Raw genomic sequence first — 18,153 nt, 5'->3', positions numbered from 1 at the left:
ATAAAATATGTTAGAGGCACAGACTAGCTATTCATCTGTACTCCAACTAAACTACTCCCTCTCACAAGATACCACTTTTTAATATAGTACAATTACCTCCATACTGACTGCAAAATGGTAGTTAACCTTTAAAGTGTAAATCTTTGCTTTTGTGTGTTTACCTGCCAAGGACTTTAAACAGTGTGGAGAGAGGACTAAGGAAGGTGGTAAGCTATTTATAAATTGGAAAGTCTTTTTGCATTTATCTAGGAATATAGATATTGTCAATATGTGATTAAATTACTGCACCAGTTTTCCTGGAGGATTTGTATGTTTATTGCTTTTTGTAAGACATTTATCCAGCTCTCTCAATCCCATTCTCTTTCTTGCACGAGTTCACACATATTAAAATGCAAGTGTCTTCCTTGTCTGATATGTCAGTTGCATTATTTGAAACCCTTAAGCCCCAATATTTCTTGGTATCTGTACAATTCTGAAACAAAATTATTTAGTAATAATTTTCCAGGGATAAGGCAATGTTTAATGAAATGTATATATGACAAAAAGTTCACAAGTCATCATTTCAATTTTCCTGTTGAATTTTCGGGGTAAAGTTGAAGGAAACATTTACTTTTGAAGAAAGAACAAGACTCTAAATTATTATCATCACAGCCTGTGAATTATTCTTTGATGCCTATTGTGCCAAACAGGAGATTTTATACACCATAAAGTTAAGGCAATATTTACTTTAGCAGGTTACATTTTAAATAATAAAAATGAGAAAAATAAATATTAATTTGGATATATACATCTATATTCAAGGAACCTGGAACATGATACTGTTTGTATATTTGTTCCCTCCAAATCTCAGGTTGAAATGTAATCCCTGATGTTAGAGGCGGGGCCCAGTGGGTTATATTTGGGCCATGGGGGCAGATCTGTCATGAAGGACTTGGTGCCATCCCTGTGGTAATGCATGAATTCTAGCAATCTATTATTTCACACTCGAGCCGCTTGTTTTAAAAGCCTGGCATCTCTTGTGCCCCCTCTTGCCATGTGACACATCTGCTCTCCTTTTGTTTTCCCCCATGACTGGAAGCTTCCTAAGGTCCTCACTAGAAGCAGATGCCAGCACTATGCTTCTTTTAGAGTCTATAGAACCATGAAACAATTAATCCTCTTTTCTTTATAAATTACCTAGTGTTGGGTATTCCATTATAGCAAGGTGAAATGGACTAATACAGAACAGTATGAACCAAAGTATAAATACTCATTCATAATGATAATAACAGAAACAGAAATCCATTAAGCAGTTACTATTATGTTGGTGCAAAAGTAATTGCGGTTTCTGACATTACTTTCAATGGCAAAATGCGCAATTACTTTTGCACCAATATAATATGTTCTGTTACACAGGAAGTTGCTCTAGCGTGTCAAGAAGTGATCAGTGCTGGTAACCATTGTATCCTAGTGTGTGGGTCTAAGCATCAATTATATGCCAGGCAAGTCCCTGATCCCTTGAAGTTCACAGACAAGAAATTATATATGGAATATGATATAAACATGAGAGATGCACAGGATGCGTAAGATGCATGGAATCAGAGGGAGAGGCTTCTAAAGTAGTTTGTAGACTGTAAGGAAAATACTGGACTGAGAGGTTGGTTCTAAAGGTAGAAATGCCTCTGTGTCTAAGGGAGCAGTATGTTTGTAGGTACCATAGGTATAGAAGCAAGAGCAAGCTTGGCATTAGGTAAAAGTGTGAGTAGCTCAGTAAGGTTGATCATGGCCTGGGGCAATGGCAGGGGATGGCAACAGATAAGGGGAGATGCAAGCTGGGACAAAATCATCCAGAGCACTGAATACTATGACTAGGTAACTTTTATCCTGGAATCATATTCCTTCTTCAAGTTTTAGTTAATTTATCTCTCCCACAAAGTCTTCCCTGATCCTTCCAGTAAGAAGTGATCACTCCCTCCATGGAGCTCCTACAGATCTTTGAATTGCTCCTTTGACAGGTACCAACTTTTCTACTGCCATAGGTGGTGGAGTGAAAAGAATAAGAATCTAGGATTCAGAAGGCAAGGGGTTCTACTCCCAATTTTGTCACTTTGCAGTGGTCTATTTGCCTTTGGGCAGATTTGTTTACCTTATTTTCCTTTACCTGTATACTCTGGGTAATAGTATTTACAAACATTTGTCACTCAGGGTTATCACGAGTATGTGAAAGTGGCTTTAGAAATTTTGAAATTTCTAAAAATTGAGTTGTTTGAGTATATGTCATCTATTTCCTATAAGAATACACACACCTTAAAAGGAGCAAGATTTAGATTCTAGAAGAGGTGGATAATAGTTTGCCAATTATTTGTAAGCCTAAAATCTTGAAGATTAATTTATCTCAATCCTTCCTCTTTCCAGGAAACATTCCTTCAGTTCTTTTCTATGATGAGTCAGCTTCCTCTTAGCTTCCTCTCTCCTTGGGGCATAGACATGTGCATAACTATCTCACTGCACATGCCTTATCATGCCTTCTCCTGATCTTCTTCCTCTCAGCTTCTTTTGCTGCATCTTCTTACTCATCCTGTTCATATAATGCTAAAATAGCCATTGGACCTCTTTTTTTCTTTATCTGTATGCATTTCTTAAGTTTATCTCAACAGGTTCCATGACTTTTTATATCATGTTTATGGCATGAAGGTTCAATTTATGTATTTAGTTCTTTCTTCTCCTTCAACTTCAGGGTTAAATATCCAACTAGTTAATCTGTATCTTCATTTGGATGTCTGATAAGATGTCTTAAGTCCAACATATCCAAAAAGAAGTATTCTTTCCCAAGGCTGATGTCTAGAATGGTGTTTCCCAGGTTTTCTTCTAGGACTCTCATAGTTTGAGGTCTTATATTTAAATCTTATGACTAAGTTCTCAAAAGCAATTGTAACAACAACAAAAATTGATGAGTGTGACCTAAGTAAACTAAAGAGCCTCTACACAGCAAAAGAAATTACCAATAGTTTAAACAGACAACCTACAGAATGGGAGGAAATATTTGCAAACTATGCATCCAACAAAGGTCTAATATCTAGAATCTATAAGAAACTTAAACAAGTCAACAAGCAAAACATAAATAATTCCATTAAAAAGCTGGCCAAAGACATGAACAGACACTTCTCAAGGGAAGACGTACAAGTGGGCAACAATGAAAAAATGAAAAAATCTTCAACATCATTAATCATCAGAGAAATGCAAATCAAAACCACAAAGAGTTACCATCTCACACTAGTCAGAATGGCTATTAAGAAGTCAACAAACGCAACAGAGCAAGACTCGGTCTCAAAAAAAAAAAAAAAAAAAAAGAAGTCAACAAACAACAGATACTGGTGAGGTTGTGGAGAAAAGGGCATGCTTATATTTATATGCTTATACATTGTTGGTGAGAATGTAAATTAGTTCAGTCACTGTGGAAGCAATTTGGAGATTTCTCAAATAACTTAAGACAGAACCAGCATTTGATGCAGCAATCCCATTACTGGGTATATATCCAAAGGGAAATAAATTTTCTACCAAAAGACATAGGTGCTTCTATGCTCATCACAGCACTATTCACTATAGAAAAGACATGGAAACAACCCAGGTGCCCATCAATAGTGAATTGGATAAAGAAAATCTGGCATATATACTCCATGGAATACTATGCAGCCATAAAAAAGAATAAGATCATGTCCTTTGAAGCAACTTGGTTTCATCTGCAGGCCATTATCCTAAGTGAATTAACGCAGGAACAGAAAACCAAATATTGCATATTCTTGTTTATAAGTGGAAGGTAAACACTGGATATACATGGACATACAGATGGGAACAACAGACACTTGGGACTACCAGAGGAGAAAGGGAGGAAGGAAAGGAGGCAAGGGTTGAAAAACAATTTACTGGGCACTATGCTCACTACCTGGGTGATAGGATCATTCATATCCCAAACCCCAGTGTCACGCAATTTACCCGTGTAATAGACCTGCATGTGTACCCTTGAATCTAAAATGAAGGTTGAAATTAAAAAAAAGAAAAAGGGAACACAAAAAACACAAAACAAATAAACAAACAAAGAAAATGCCCCTCAAATCAGAAATGAACTATTGATCCCCCTCTCTTACTCTTTTGCCATGAAGCTGTTCTCCAGAGTTTACTTAAAATGGCACTACTGTTTGTTCAAATGCTCAGCCCAAACTATTTGAAGTTATATTCATAATTCCCTTTCCTCTTGTATCACACATTCAACCCATCGGTTAATCCCACTGACCTTCTCTAAAACATACTCTGAACACAACATTCTCCCTCCTCCAACTCCTCCATTGCTACCACACTGGTCTAAACCATAACAGTCTCTTGCTTAGATTCCTGAATTAGCTTTAAAAATAATTACCCTGTCTCCATTCTTATGCTGTATAGTCTGTCTGCTACACATAGTCATGGTGCCCATTTATTTAGAAATTGAAATTAGATCATATAAGTACCTTAAAAATTAGACTAAATCCCAAAATCCATGCAGGGCCTACATGATCTCTGGTTAGTCCTCCAACCTCATTGTCAATTGTTCACTCTCCTATTCAACTTACTTCACACCATGCATCCTCATTGCTGTTTCTGAGCATTCTACTATATTTAGCCCTTTTTCTTTGGGATTTCTGATCTATTTATTTAGTTTGTGATTGCCTAGTGCACCTTATGTGACTAACTCTGACTAATGTGCCAATGTAAGTGTTTACTGTCAATTCATCTCATGATTCAGTCTGTTCCAGGAAATGCAAAGATTAAAAAGAATTTCTCGATTGTGTTTAACATTTTCATTATTCTGAAATGTTTCTTTCTGCCTTGAGCAATACCTAACTACTAGTAACTACCAGAAATGTTAATGAAAGTTTGCCTACTCAGGGGCTTCATCTCATAAGAAAGTACCAGAAAAGCCCAAGGTAATGTGCCAATCTATAACAAATCTGTTTTCTGATAATCCAATTTTTAAAAGTTACATTTACTGTCTGATTGCCCCTTATCACATTAAAGTTCAGGGCAGAACAACCAGAAACTACAGAAGGTAAATGGACAGGGACAGAGATGTGCCATTGTTGTTGATAGCGTGCCGGCACATGACTATGCTGTTATAGTTCAATGTTTCTTCATGTTAACTCAATGCCTAGACTTAAAAAGTCACAGATCAGAGCTGCAATTATGTCAAATTACCTGGTGGTTTTATTAAACCCCCAAACAGATTTCCTGTTGTTTCTCCCCTCTAAAAGTTTCAAAATGTGCAGAGAAAATGAGGACAGCCAAATGAGGATAATCTGATGTGTATAATTGAAAAGAAAGCATCATTTAGGAAGAAACAAAGTTTTCTGTTATATAGTAATGATGTAAAGGGTTAGAGAAATCTATAACCCTGAATTCTGACAGTACAGAGAATAATCTGCTTTTCTTGGACAATGAAATTTACTATCAGTGTATCAATTTTAATTGTGTGTAGATATATATGCACACACTAACACATATACACAAATATATATTACACTCTTACTGAGACAATGGTCTTTCATAAAAATTATTTTTTTTACACAGCTCTTTGTAGACACTAAACTCAAGCTTCTGAATGGCAGAAACTGACTTTTAAAATGTACAACTTCTTAAAAAAAGTCAACTTTGATTCTAGATTCAGGGGATGGACATGCAGATTTCCTCCATGAGTATACTGCATGATGCTGAGGTTTGCGATATGAATGATCCTGTCACCCAGGTAGTGAGCATAGTGGTGAATCTGTAAGACATTAGATTCTGATATTACAATTTCCAAGGGATTGTTCTTTAAATTATATTAAGCATAACCCATACTTTGTTTAAGCATGGCAGATTCCCCACACGTATATGAGAAGTTTTGGAAGATGAAAAGCAGACTTTTTCTGACTTAGCAGAAAAAGAGAACATTCAACACGTAGAACTCCCAAAAAGGCAGCTAAAGACAGGGGAACGGAGAGTACCGTGCAAGCAGGGAGGCACAGTGGGCAAAATGGGAAGATTGTCTGAAGATGGTATGTAGAGCCAACTGGACCCCAGTTCCCACCACAACCTTGTGCAATCAGGTTTCTAGTGGTCCACTGGAGACAGAGATTTGTTTGTTTGTTTGTTTGTTTGTTTATTTGAGATGGAGTCTAGCTCTGTCACCAAGGCTGGAGTGTAGTGGTGTGATCTTGGGTCACTGTTACTCCGCCTCCCAAATTCGAGCGATTCCCCTGCCTCAGCCTCCAAGTATCTGGGACGACAGGTGTGCATGACCATGCCTGGCTAATTTTTGTATTTTTAGTAGAGATGGGGTTTCACCATGTTGGCCAAGCTGGTCTCGAACTCCTGACCTTAGGTGATCCGCCCACCTTAGCCTCCCAAGATGTCAGGAGTACAGGCGTGAACCAGAAATTAATTTTTATAGAAGTGTACTAGAGATATCAAACTAGTGGAAGGCTGTAATTGAGACAGGAAACGGAAAGCAGGGAAATGAAAGTCTGCATATTGAAAGCTGGGACTACCATTCATCCCCCGATCTCTTTTTTACAGAAATGCACATTGCTTTCATGATAGGAGATCTGAGCATATAGCTAAGAAAGATCTGAAGATACTCACATTGTTAGCCACAGTGAAAGAAAGAGCTTACCACTCAATCTCCTCTGCAATAAAGCTCCCTAGCTGTTAAACTTCACTCACATACTCAAGTCTTCCAATCAACTTTTAATGTCTCACACTTAAAACTAAATTGAGGATGTCTTGAATCCCCAGACATTTCAGAAGTTTTTTTTTACATGAACTAGAGAAACCAAAACAAATAATCAAAATAAATAAATGAATAATAAGGGAGAAGATATAGAGATTTATATATGCATTAAAGAGAAACTGTAAGAAAAAAACCAAACATAGTTAACATCTTCAGAGACAGTATAGAATGCATTGCCTCCAAAAGATAAGAGTGCAATCAAAAGAAACCACCAAAGAAAATGATATCAATATGCTGAAGAGATATCTGTGCTCCTATGTTTATTGTAGCACTATTCACAACAGACAAGATATGGAATCAAACTAAATGGCCATCTATAGATAAAGAAAGAAAATGTGGTATGTACCCAATGGAATACTATTCAGCCATAAAACAGAATGAAATCCTTTCATTTGCGGCAACATGGATGAACCTGGAGGGTATTATGTTAAGTGAAATAAGCCAGGCAGAGAAAGACAAATACTACATGAACTCACTCACATGTGGAATATAAAAAAGTTGATTTCATGAGAGTAGAGAGTAGAAAAGTGGCTACTAGAGACTGGGGAGGGGTCAGGGGAGCGGGGGCCTGGATGGGTTAGTCAATGAATACAAAGTTACAGTTAGGAAGAAAAATTTCTGTTGTTTCATTCATTACACAGTAGGGTGATTACAGCAAATAACAATATAGTGTCTATCTCAAGATAGCTAGAAGATTTTAAATCTTATATCCACAAAGAAATGATAAATGCTTAGAGTGATGGATATGGTAATTACCCTGATTTGATCATTATACAACGTATTCGTGCACTGCAACATCACCACACACCCCATAAAAATATATGATTATTGTTCGATTATAAATAAAAAAATTATTTAAAAAACTATCAAAAAGTAGAAAGAGTTGTACAAAAGTTAAAATATAACAATCAATAAAAAATAAGTTACAGGTATGATATCAAAGAAATCTCCCAAAAGAGAAAGCAAAATTCATATGGGAGAAACAAAACAAAAGAAATTAGAGGGGAGAATGACTAAAAGAAAGAGTGGAGAAAATGGAGAAGAAAAAATGATAAAAAGATAAGACCAGAAAATTTCCAGACCTAAAAATAAAACGTTCCACATAGAAAAGAGCTGAGAGTAAAACAAGAAATTAAAAGGAAAATCCAGGTTGTGAAAACCAGATCACAAGAGATAAAGAGTAGATCCTACCAAAAGGATAAAATAATTTGAAAGGGAGAAAATATACAAATGTATGTATGTGTGTATATATATATATATATATATATATATATATGCATGTGTGTATATATAATTTGAATCAAAGAGCAGATAACAGATGAGATCAGCCCTCTCTATAACTGATAGAAGAAACTGGAATACTGGCTATAAATACTTAATTAAAAATTGTTTTCAATATAAAATTTTATACCCAATCAAATTATTAAGTATGAGTATAGAATAAAAACATTTTCAAATATGCAAATTTTATCTAAAGTTTCCCAGAATGCTTTGAATATCTCAGGAAGTTATCAAACTAAGTCCCAGAAAAACAAGTAAATATACTAAGGGTGAGAAATGTATGGGATCCAGAAATAGAGAGTTTAATACAGATAAGCTAAGGAACATCCCTAAATGACATCAATTAGGCCACACAGGGAATAATTTTAATTTTTTCCCCCATGATGTGTAACAAAGTGCAACACCACGAGTAGGGTATAAAATTATCTACCCCATCATTATCTTTGAATTACACATTGCCTTTGAATATTTTACCAATTTGATACTCGAAAACAGCTCACCAATGCTTCACTTTGCATGTCTCTGCAAACTGAGTTTTAAGAGTTTTTGCACGTAAGTTACTGGTTTTTTTCCATCTATTGCTCAAACAACTTTAAAAATCTATCTCTATTTTAAGCCAGAGCAGCTCAGAGTTGCTTTTATTGACTTACCACTTGATATTATGCTTGATATTAAACCTACACTGAGGGATGTTATAAGAGAAAACTCACTGGTGTTACTGTGTTGACTACAAAGCTTTTGTTGAGGACACAGCTATTTTACGACGTGATCCTCTCTGAATGAGAAGTCATAGACCTCGATTCTGAAGCAATTGCATTATTGTTGTCTTATGAACACTGTTTTATATTCATCTTATAATTTTGTTTGTTTTTTTGATATATAAAAATTTTAAGATAATATGAAGTCAAATATTTGCAATATTTTCACTGATTTTTTTCCATTTATTTCATCTTTACAAAGCTTTCCTTTACCACTTTCTTTTTTTCAGGGATGCAGAGGTTGTTTAATATTAGGAAATACATTAATACCATTTTATGACTCTAATAGACAAAAACAGAAAATCATATATTTTCTAGATGCACTAGTTTATTTGACTAGACAGAAGCTAATTTGCTAGTATAAAGTTTTTAAAACAAAATTCAACTTTTTTTCTTGCCAACATTTATTTTAGGTTCAAGAGGTACAGGTGCAGGTTTGTTACATTGATAAATTGGATGTTGCATGGGTTTGGTGTATAGAGAATTTTGTCACCTAGGTAACCATCATAGGTAGTTTCTATCCTCACCCTCCTCCTTACCTCCTCTCTCTGAAAAAGGCCCCAGTGTCTATTGTTCCCTTCTTTGTGTCCATGTGCACTTAGTGTTTAGCTCCCGTTTCTGAGTGACAGCGGTATTTGGTTTTCTGCTTCTGAGTTAATTTGCTTAGGATAATGGCCTCTAGCTTCATCCATGTTGTTGCAAAGGCCATGATTTCACTTTCGTATAGCTGTGTAGTATTCCATGGTGTTTATATACCACGTTTTCTTTATTCAGTCCACTGCTGATGGGCAACTAGGCTGGTTCCATGTCCTTGCTATTGTGAAGAGTACTGTGATGAACACATGTATGCATGTGTCTTTATGGTGAAATGATTTTCAATTAGGATAAACATATACTTATCTTTTTTCTCACTTTTTTGATAGTTTAATTTAGTACAATTGTTAAAATTTTAGTCTATAATTTATTTTGATATATAGGATGAAGGAAAGTTAATACTTAGGCTTTTTTCTAAATAAATAGCTAATTTATCCATTGATTATCTGTTTAATAAAACATCTTTTTTTTTCCCCCTGACAATTGGTTTGAGGGTCTTGTTTTATATGTGATATTCTATTCTTGGAAATACCAAGACTATTTCAGAGTTTTCTGTTCCGTTGGTTTAATCTACTGGTTCTTGTGCCAGAAAACATTGTCTTAGTTATTATAGTTTTGAAATTGGTTTAAATAATCTGCTATGTATGTCCTTTTTCACCTTTTATCTAGTTGAAAAGTTGCTTAGTAATTTTTTCCTTTCCCTCTTGCTCCTAAATTTTAAAATAATTTTACATATCTTAGAAAAAAAGCTCATTTCAATTTTGTAATTGACTTAATTTGAAATAAATGCCTTATTTATTTCTTAATTTGAACTAAATGCCATATAATATAACTTAATGTGAAATAAATGCCATATTTACTATGAGTCTTTTACTATAAGAACATACCGTGTTTTGCCATATATTCAAAGCTGCTTCTCTATGCTGAAGTAGTTATGTTGTTTCTTTCAGTACCATATATTATTTAAGGATGAGTGTTTTATACTTTGTTTTTGCTAGTTTGAATGCTGGTATATAGGAAAACAATTGTTTGTATGTGTACTGTACAGTGGAACACTGGGTCCAAGAGTATAAGCCTTGGAATCAGTCAGATCTGACCTCAAATACCAGTGAACCTCAGGCCTTGGTACCATTTTTCTCATTTATAAAATTCTTTGTGCAAGCTGCCTAACTCAGAGCCTGGTACACAAAATCTCCTTAATAAAAGGCAGCTGATATAAAGCTTAAGCATCACCATTATCATCTCACTGTCTTATACTTTAATTAATTCTGAGATTTAAAATACCTCTTTACATTTCCTAGGTATATGAACAGAGCATCTCTATTAACAATAATGGTATTTTCTAGAACGATATGTCGCTTCTTTCATGTTACATGTGTCAGACATAACTTTCACAACAATATTAAATAACAATGTTCATGGTATATATCTTTGTCTTAACTTTTATTTTAATGGAACTATTTTTAATAGTAAACTCACTCATTAAGTGTGAGTTTGATTTTTGGTTTAAGATGTATATCCTCAATATTAATATTTATCATAAACCACTTTTAGTTTTCTACGATTTTAAACAGAAACTGATACTGAAATTTTAGGATGAGTTTCCAGATCGTTTCAAAGGATTAAGTTTTTTCGTATTGCATACAGTTACATAGTATATTATTTTAATAATGTTCATAATATTAAGCCATCTTTGCATTCCTGGAATATTCTTCTTTGGTCAAGATGGTTACATCTTTTAATGTGCTGTTGAATTTAATTTCCTAGCAATTAATATAAAATTAATTGCTAGTCAATTTTTTAAAGCATCATATAAAAGTTTTAGATCAATTTCACTTATGAATATAAATGTATATTAATTATACTGCTCCCCCACTCCCATCCTGGAACTTTATCATGAATTCATTTTGGGTTGTCTGATTGTCACCTTCTCTTTCATAATTTTGATTATTCTGTCTTATTTTTCTACATTTTCTGGAGAAATTCCTGTGGCTATTCTTCACAACACATTCAATTTTCCATGATCTCAATTCTGCTCTGTCACAACAGCAATGTGTATTTTATTTGTGCTACTCTATTTTTGATTCTGTATTTTCTTTCCATTTCTCACTTATTTTACTATCTGTTCTGTATCTTCTTATTTCAACCCAGTGTGAATTGCCCTGCTTTTCCTGTCTGCTTGTTTGGGTAAATCCCCTTTTCAGGACTAGAGACACACACATTGATGCTAATGGATCTGGATCAAAGCCAAATTGGCAGAATCTAGCAGACTTTCATGGGACTCTACAAGACTAAAGGTGGAGGGTTTTAACTTTTCCTCCTTGCCTTGACCTCTGACACTGTATAGAAGGGATATATGTAAACTACAAAGTTCACAGTAAATAGACAGGAATCCTGAAGTCTCTGATTCTACTTGAAGATCATGGCTTCTGCAAATTAGACCTCTTAAACATTAGACATTACTTCCAACAACTGCTTGCTCACAGAAATGAAGAGAAATGAAGAGGCTTCCTTCACAGTAGGTTCTATCCTATGGCATCAGAACAAGAGCAATTCTGCTTGCCTTAAAGTAGGTATGAAAGTGCCAAGTGCTTTATTTCTCTATTTTTATCTATTTGCAGTTTAGAAAACAAACACAAAAAACTAAACCTGAACCACTTATTATAGTATCTTTTTAATTGCTCTTTGATGCATACAAGCATATATACATACTCTCAGAAATACCAGAAATTAGGCATAGTAAAGAAGGACTACTACTGCTGAATCCCACCACTCAAAGTTTAAATCCATATGTGAAGTTCATGAAATAGAATAATTGTGAAAATTTCTTGGCCATTCTGACAACTGGCTGAAAGTCAACTTTTTGTTGTTCCTTTAATTTTTTTTTTTTTTTTTTTTTTTTTTTTTTTTTTTTTGAGACAGGGTCTCATTCTGTCACCCAGGCTGGAGTGTAGTGGCATAATCTCAGCTCACCACAACCTTTGTCTTCTAGGCTCAGGCAATTCTCCCATTTCACTACATTTTTGTTTATCCTCTATGTCTTCATATATTTTAGTGAGACTTTTGGAGAGTACACCTGAGTGTCCAATCACTTAAAACCTAAATTCCTGTATTTGAATTACTAGTACTAGAATGATCACTGACTAAATTTAACCTACCAAAGATACATTTTTTCATTTCATTCTCCTTAAAGCAAACCTCTTAAATTTTTATTACACAAAATTATATTACCTTATAATGTGTCATACCCCAAATTAGGTTTTATTTTTTTTCCTTTCAGAGTGGGGACTAAAGTTGCATGTATCAGAATCCTCTGAGATGCTGATTGAAAATATGTATGCCTGGCCTTAACACAGATCTACTGAATTAGATGCTCCAATTCCAAGAATCAGTGTATTTGAAAAGCTCCTCAGGTGACTTTTTACCTCTGCTGTAATCAGTACAACTGATGTACTGATTCAGTGACCTCTGCTGTATTATAAGCTGTGTTGGTCTGTTCTCATGCCGCTATTAAAGGCATACCTGAGACTGGGTAATTTATAAAGGAAAGAGGCTTAATTCACTCACAATTCTGCAGGGCTGGGGAGGCCTCAGGAAACTTACAGTCATGGCAGAAGGGGAAGCAAACATGTCCTTCTTCACATGGTGGCAGCAAGGAGAAGTGCAGAGTGAAGTGGGGGGAAAGCCCCTTATAAAACCATCAGATCTGGTGAGAACTCACTCACTATCATGAGAACAGCATGGAGGTAACTGCCCTAATGATTCAGTTACCTCCCATTGGGTCCCTTCCATGACATATGGGGATTATGGGAACTACAGTTCAACATGAGATTTGGGTGGGGACACAGCCAAACCATATCACAAGCCTATATAAAAATGGTGAAAACTAAAGAAAGGTCTTTGGGAGTGATTTCAAATAATGTACAAGGAACAAACAGCCACACACACACATACACACACACACAATTTCTACAAAATATTACCACACCCTCATCTAGCATAACTTGCTATTAAAACAAGGGTTTGGGGAACTGGGAACACTAGGGTGAAAATACATTTCAATGACACAAGGCATTGTTGTTGGCCTAACTCATTTCTATTATGTTTTCATTTTAACTACTTAATAGAGAAATTTATAACTCCATTTTAGTATTGGAGTAAACTAAAGAAAAAGACCAAATGTTTGGAACTATTGAATAAAAATCCAACACAGAAATAATTTGATCCATTAAACCTTTGGCATCCGCCTTGAAAAGTACATATGTTTCTTTGTGTTATTTCTCAGTATATTAATATGAGAAATGCATGAAGCACAGAGGTTAATAGGAATATGGAGAGGTTTACTAGACCACTTACAGTGTAATTGTGACCTGTCATTACTGTGCATTTTTTTAAAACAGTGATTAATCTTAGTGTTATATTTATAGATTGTTTTCCATCAATTTTTTTGTTAAGTACAAAAGTGACTATATATTTTCATCCTACAATATGTTAAGACATTACAAAAGCTTAACAGAATAAATTAATACAGAATGAGCAAGGCAGAGGGGGCAGTTGAAGCACAGTGGTTAAGTGTACAGTATGAAGAGTCAGACAGTAGGGATTCCAATATACCTGGATACCAGCTGTGTGATGTTATAGAATTTACTTGACCTTTCTGTGTCTCAGTTTATCTTTCAATAAAACAGCCCCCTACTTTTGCCCACCTGATTGGTTTGTTGTACTGATTAAATAGCATAATATGTGAAAAGCTCCCAGCATCTGACACATAGTAAAATGGCCTATATTCTATTAGTTAGAATTTCTAACTAAGTTTCCAAAAGCTCAACAGCAAAATCAATATGGCTGGCAAAGATTAAAAGTCAGTTCAGGCTGGGTGTGGTGGTTCACGCCTGTAATCCCAGCACTTTGAGGGGCTGAGGCAGATGGATCACCTGAGGTCAGGAGTTTGAGACCAGACTGGCCAACATCGCAAAACCCTATCTCTACTAAAAATACAAAAATCAGCAATTAGCCGGCCTGGTGGTGTGAGTCTGTAATCCCAGCTACTCAGGAGGCTGAGGCATGAGAATCGCTTGAACCTGGGAGGTGAAGGTTGCAGTGAGCAGAGATCACACCACTGCACTCCAGCCTGGGCGACTGAGTGGCACTCTGTCTCAAACAAAAAAAACAGTCCAATCACTAAATCCTTCTGCTTGTATGCAGCTGAATATTAAGAATAAAATAGGATTTCTTACATGTCTACTATGTGCCTAAAACTTTCACAAATTCTGGAGGAGTTGATATGAAAGAAACAATGGCTCCTGCTTTTAAGATGTTTATAATCCAAACAGGTCAGTCATCAACCAAATGTGCTAAATGAACTGAGACTAATTAGGAACATTCCTTGGACTTGTGGTTTCTGTTCAATACAATTCTTTTCAAATTAATACATACTAATTAACATTTCTCACACCATATCATGACAGATATGAGCTAAGACAGTTTAACCTTCTTGTTTATTTTTGTTTATTTATATTATATCATGTTTGGTTGTAAACCAGGGGAAATGAGAAATAGTGTGAGCTCCTTTTTCACTTCAGAAAGGACTTAGTATAGGTTTTTTTAAATCTCAATTTCTTCCCTACCTCGCCATCTTCAAAATGTCCTTCTCTTTCTCCTCACCTAATGAAAAGGTAGCATATCTGAATTACTTACTAGGCTTTTGCAGGTTCAGTTGAAATTATAAAAGAGATGATGCTGTTTTGGGGAAAAAAGATGAATCTGTTCAAAAAGGTGAGACATACGCAGGAACACAGGTATTTGTAATTACTAGGATTACAAAGAAGGACATCCAAAGTTGCTCTCAGCATCACAGTTAGACTGAGTGCTCAGATGGTTTATCCAAGGCAGTAAGAAATAAGATTTTTTTTATTACTATATTGATGGCAGCTTCATTTCTAGCTGCATTTACACTTCAAGAAAAATGCCTGAATGATGCCTCTCATTTTTGTTCCTTGAAACGAATCCAAGAATGTTTCCCTAATTTACCTATCTGACTCAATTTTCCAAGATAGAGACTGAGTGAAACAGGTAATATGGGCCCATAATTTTAACAAGGGTCACAGAAGAGTACACTGGCAGCTTTTCAAAACCAGAGAGAATAAATGTTAGATTAGTAAGTGACACTTGTAGACTATTAGAATTTAATGAGTATACTATATTTAGACAGATATGACAGATGTTAATCTCTGACGTTAATAAAAATGCCTAAAAGTTCATTTTGGAGAAAGATCTGAGTATGAACCCAGACTATGAAATGTGGTTATGTAAACTCTGGCAAGTTTCTTAAGTATCTAGACTTGAGTCTCTAAGTCTGCAGAATGGGCCCAGTGATATCCACCTTCCAGGGTTATTTAAATAAGAATGCATATAAAGTGTTCAATAAAGCTCTGGGCACATAAAGACTGTATCATTCAAAGGTCTTGATATTCCCACACAGCTGCTATGCATTGCTTGAATAGCCAGTGCTGCTGAGGAATGCAGAAATGCTGATCACTTTTCTAGCAATACATAAGTCTGTCAACATAAATTTCCAAATACCAAAAGAGTACATATTAACTTAAATACTGAGATTTATAAATCCATAAATCACTTTTTTTTTTTTTGGATAGGGTCTCACTCTTTTGCCCAGGCTGGAGTGCATGGGCGCAATCTTGGCTCACTGCAGCATCGACCTCCCAGACTCAATCGCTCCTCCCACCTCAACCTCAGGAGTAGCCGGGACTACAGGTGCATGTCACCTTGCCAGGCTAAATTCTGTATTTTTGGTAGAGACAGGGTTTCACCACGTTGCTCAGGCTAGTCTCAAACTCCTGGGCTCAAGTAATCTGCCCGCCTCAGCCTCCAGAAGTGCTGGGATTACATGTGTGAGCCATCGCTCTCAGCCTAACAATTTTCTTAAAATTGCCAGTGTTACTGTAAGAGACATAGTTAAGTTTATATAAACAGGAAAACCAAGGTATTGCTTAGTTGTCATAAAGTTGTGTGAAGATTAAATGAAATACGTTAGTGATTTTCTCAGACAGTATACACACTCAGAGTTACACTGTACACAGAAATTTATATATCCCACAAGTAAACTGATTTTAAGGGAATCATTTTCTAGTTCCCCAATTTCCATATATATGATTTCTTAAGTTTTATATGCCTGAGAAACAATGCAATCAAGGCATCCCACTGGTTCTTCTGTCTCAACTCCTTTGTTTCAACAGTCCTTCCCCTACTTTCTAAAAAAAAGCATATTTTTCATTGATCTCAAATATTACAATGACATATACCTAGAATATAAACATTTGGGGGTACCAAACAAAATAATCCAAAATATTGGTGTTGGTTTTAAGAAAGTGATTGATTCTAATGATTCAACGACAAAAATTCTTGCAAGTCAGGTAAATCCCAGGTTTCTGATTTCAATAAAATAGAAAGAGCATGTCATCAAGTTGCCTAATCACTTTTGGTGAAGATTGCTAACTAATTTTAGGCTTACAATGGGGAAGGTGCTCAAATATTTAGGTAAAATGACTATAATAAACTCCTTCTAGTTGATTTATTTAGATAAACAGGGATTTTCAGTGTCCACATCTAAAAAAAAAAAAAGAATAAACCTGATGATAAACTCTATTTTTTTAAGAATAATATGTCTCGATAGAGACATAATCAAATTATTTAAAAAGCCATACATTTCTCATTAATAAATGGATCTTCAATAAAATTCACTTTTATTTTGAATAATTATCAATAGTTATGATATATTTGTGTTGTCTTGATAAAGTGTAAATTATAAATTCTAACAATATAGGAAATAATTTATCATTTAAAGACAACCTAGGATTTTTTAAAATGTAAAAATCCATTTATACACATATATTTTGTTAAAGAGTACTTCCAAAGAGGATCGTTAAGATGTTCAAGCATTAAAAGAAAACATAAAAATAGGATAAAATTTGATGGACAAATTGATTGAAAATATGAGTTTCAGGAGAAAAAAAAAGATGCAAAACTCCCACTCTTTGTTAGAGCATGTTTATGAATTTTTAAATAGGTGATGATAAATATAAAAAAGCACAGTGGTGCTATTTATTCCTAGTAGGTTTATTTAAAAAAATGTGAAACAATTTCATTTAAAGAATTCATATTTGCAAAACATGGGGGATTATGTCTTTTGCTAGCACTTGAACTTACTGCTAAAATTCTCAGGTCAACTAAAATGAGTGAGGAGTATACAGTTTATAAAGTTTTAATTGTAGGGTGTTTGTAAGCATAACAATTTGAAAACCACAGAAATAATGTACTGTATATAAAATCTACAGTACACTTTCCAATCCAACATTTCTTCACTGAATTGAGTTGACAAGTCAGACTCTCCAAGAGCATAGCAAGTAAAGTTAAGCTGGCCTGACCAAATTCCTTTCTCTTTTCTATTCTGATACCAACTCTTACAATCACTCCTGTATAACCCTGGCAGTCTCCACCTTCAAGTATCAGATACCGTGTATGTGTCTCAAAGTTTTACTGTGCCCCACACTTAAGGACCTCTTGGAATTCGAGGTGTTTTCTACCAGGCATTCACATGGTACTAAATTGTTGGGAATGCACATCAGGACATTTGTCTGTCAGAAGAAGGTTTCAAGCAGCTTCCAGGGTTGATGAATGATATCATGAACAGTCTATAAAGAGGACTTTGGAAGAGCTCAGTGC

At 35.1% G+C, this 18,153-nt stretch overlaps 1 protein-coding gene across 1 annotated transcript in view; it reads right to left on the bottom strand.

Moving 5' to 3' along the window:
- The window catches only part of DPYD (dihydropyrimidine dehydrogenase), an 875,642-nt gene that overhangs the window by 205,373 nt on the left and 652,116 nt on the right, over positions 1-18,153 (bottom strand).

Source organism: Rhinopithecus bieti, unplaced genomic scaffold, assembly GCF_001698545.2.
Source record: "Rhinopithecus bieti isolate Rb0 unplaced genomic scaffold, ASM169854v2 scaffold_1887, whole genome shotgun sequence".
NCBI classification, from domain to species: domain Eukaryota; kingdom Metazoa; phylum Chordata; class Mammalia; order Primates; family Cercopithecidae; genus Rhinopithecus; species Rhinopithecus bieti.
The sequence above is the reverse complement of the archived record's forward strand: the minus strand, read 5'-3'. Positions and strand labels throughout refer to the sequence as shown.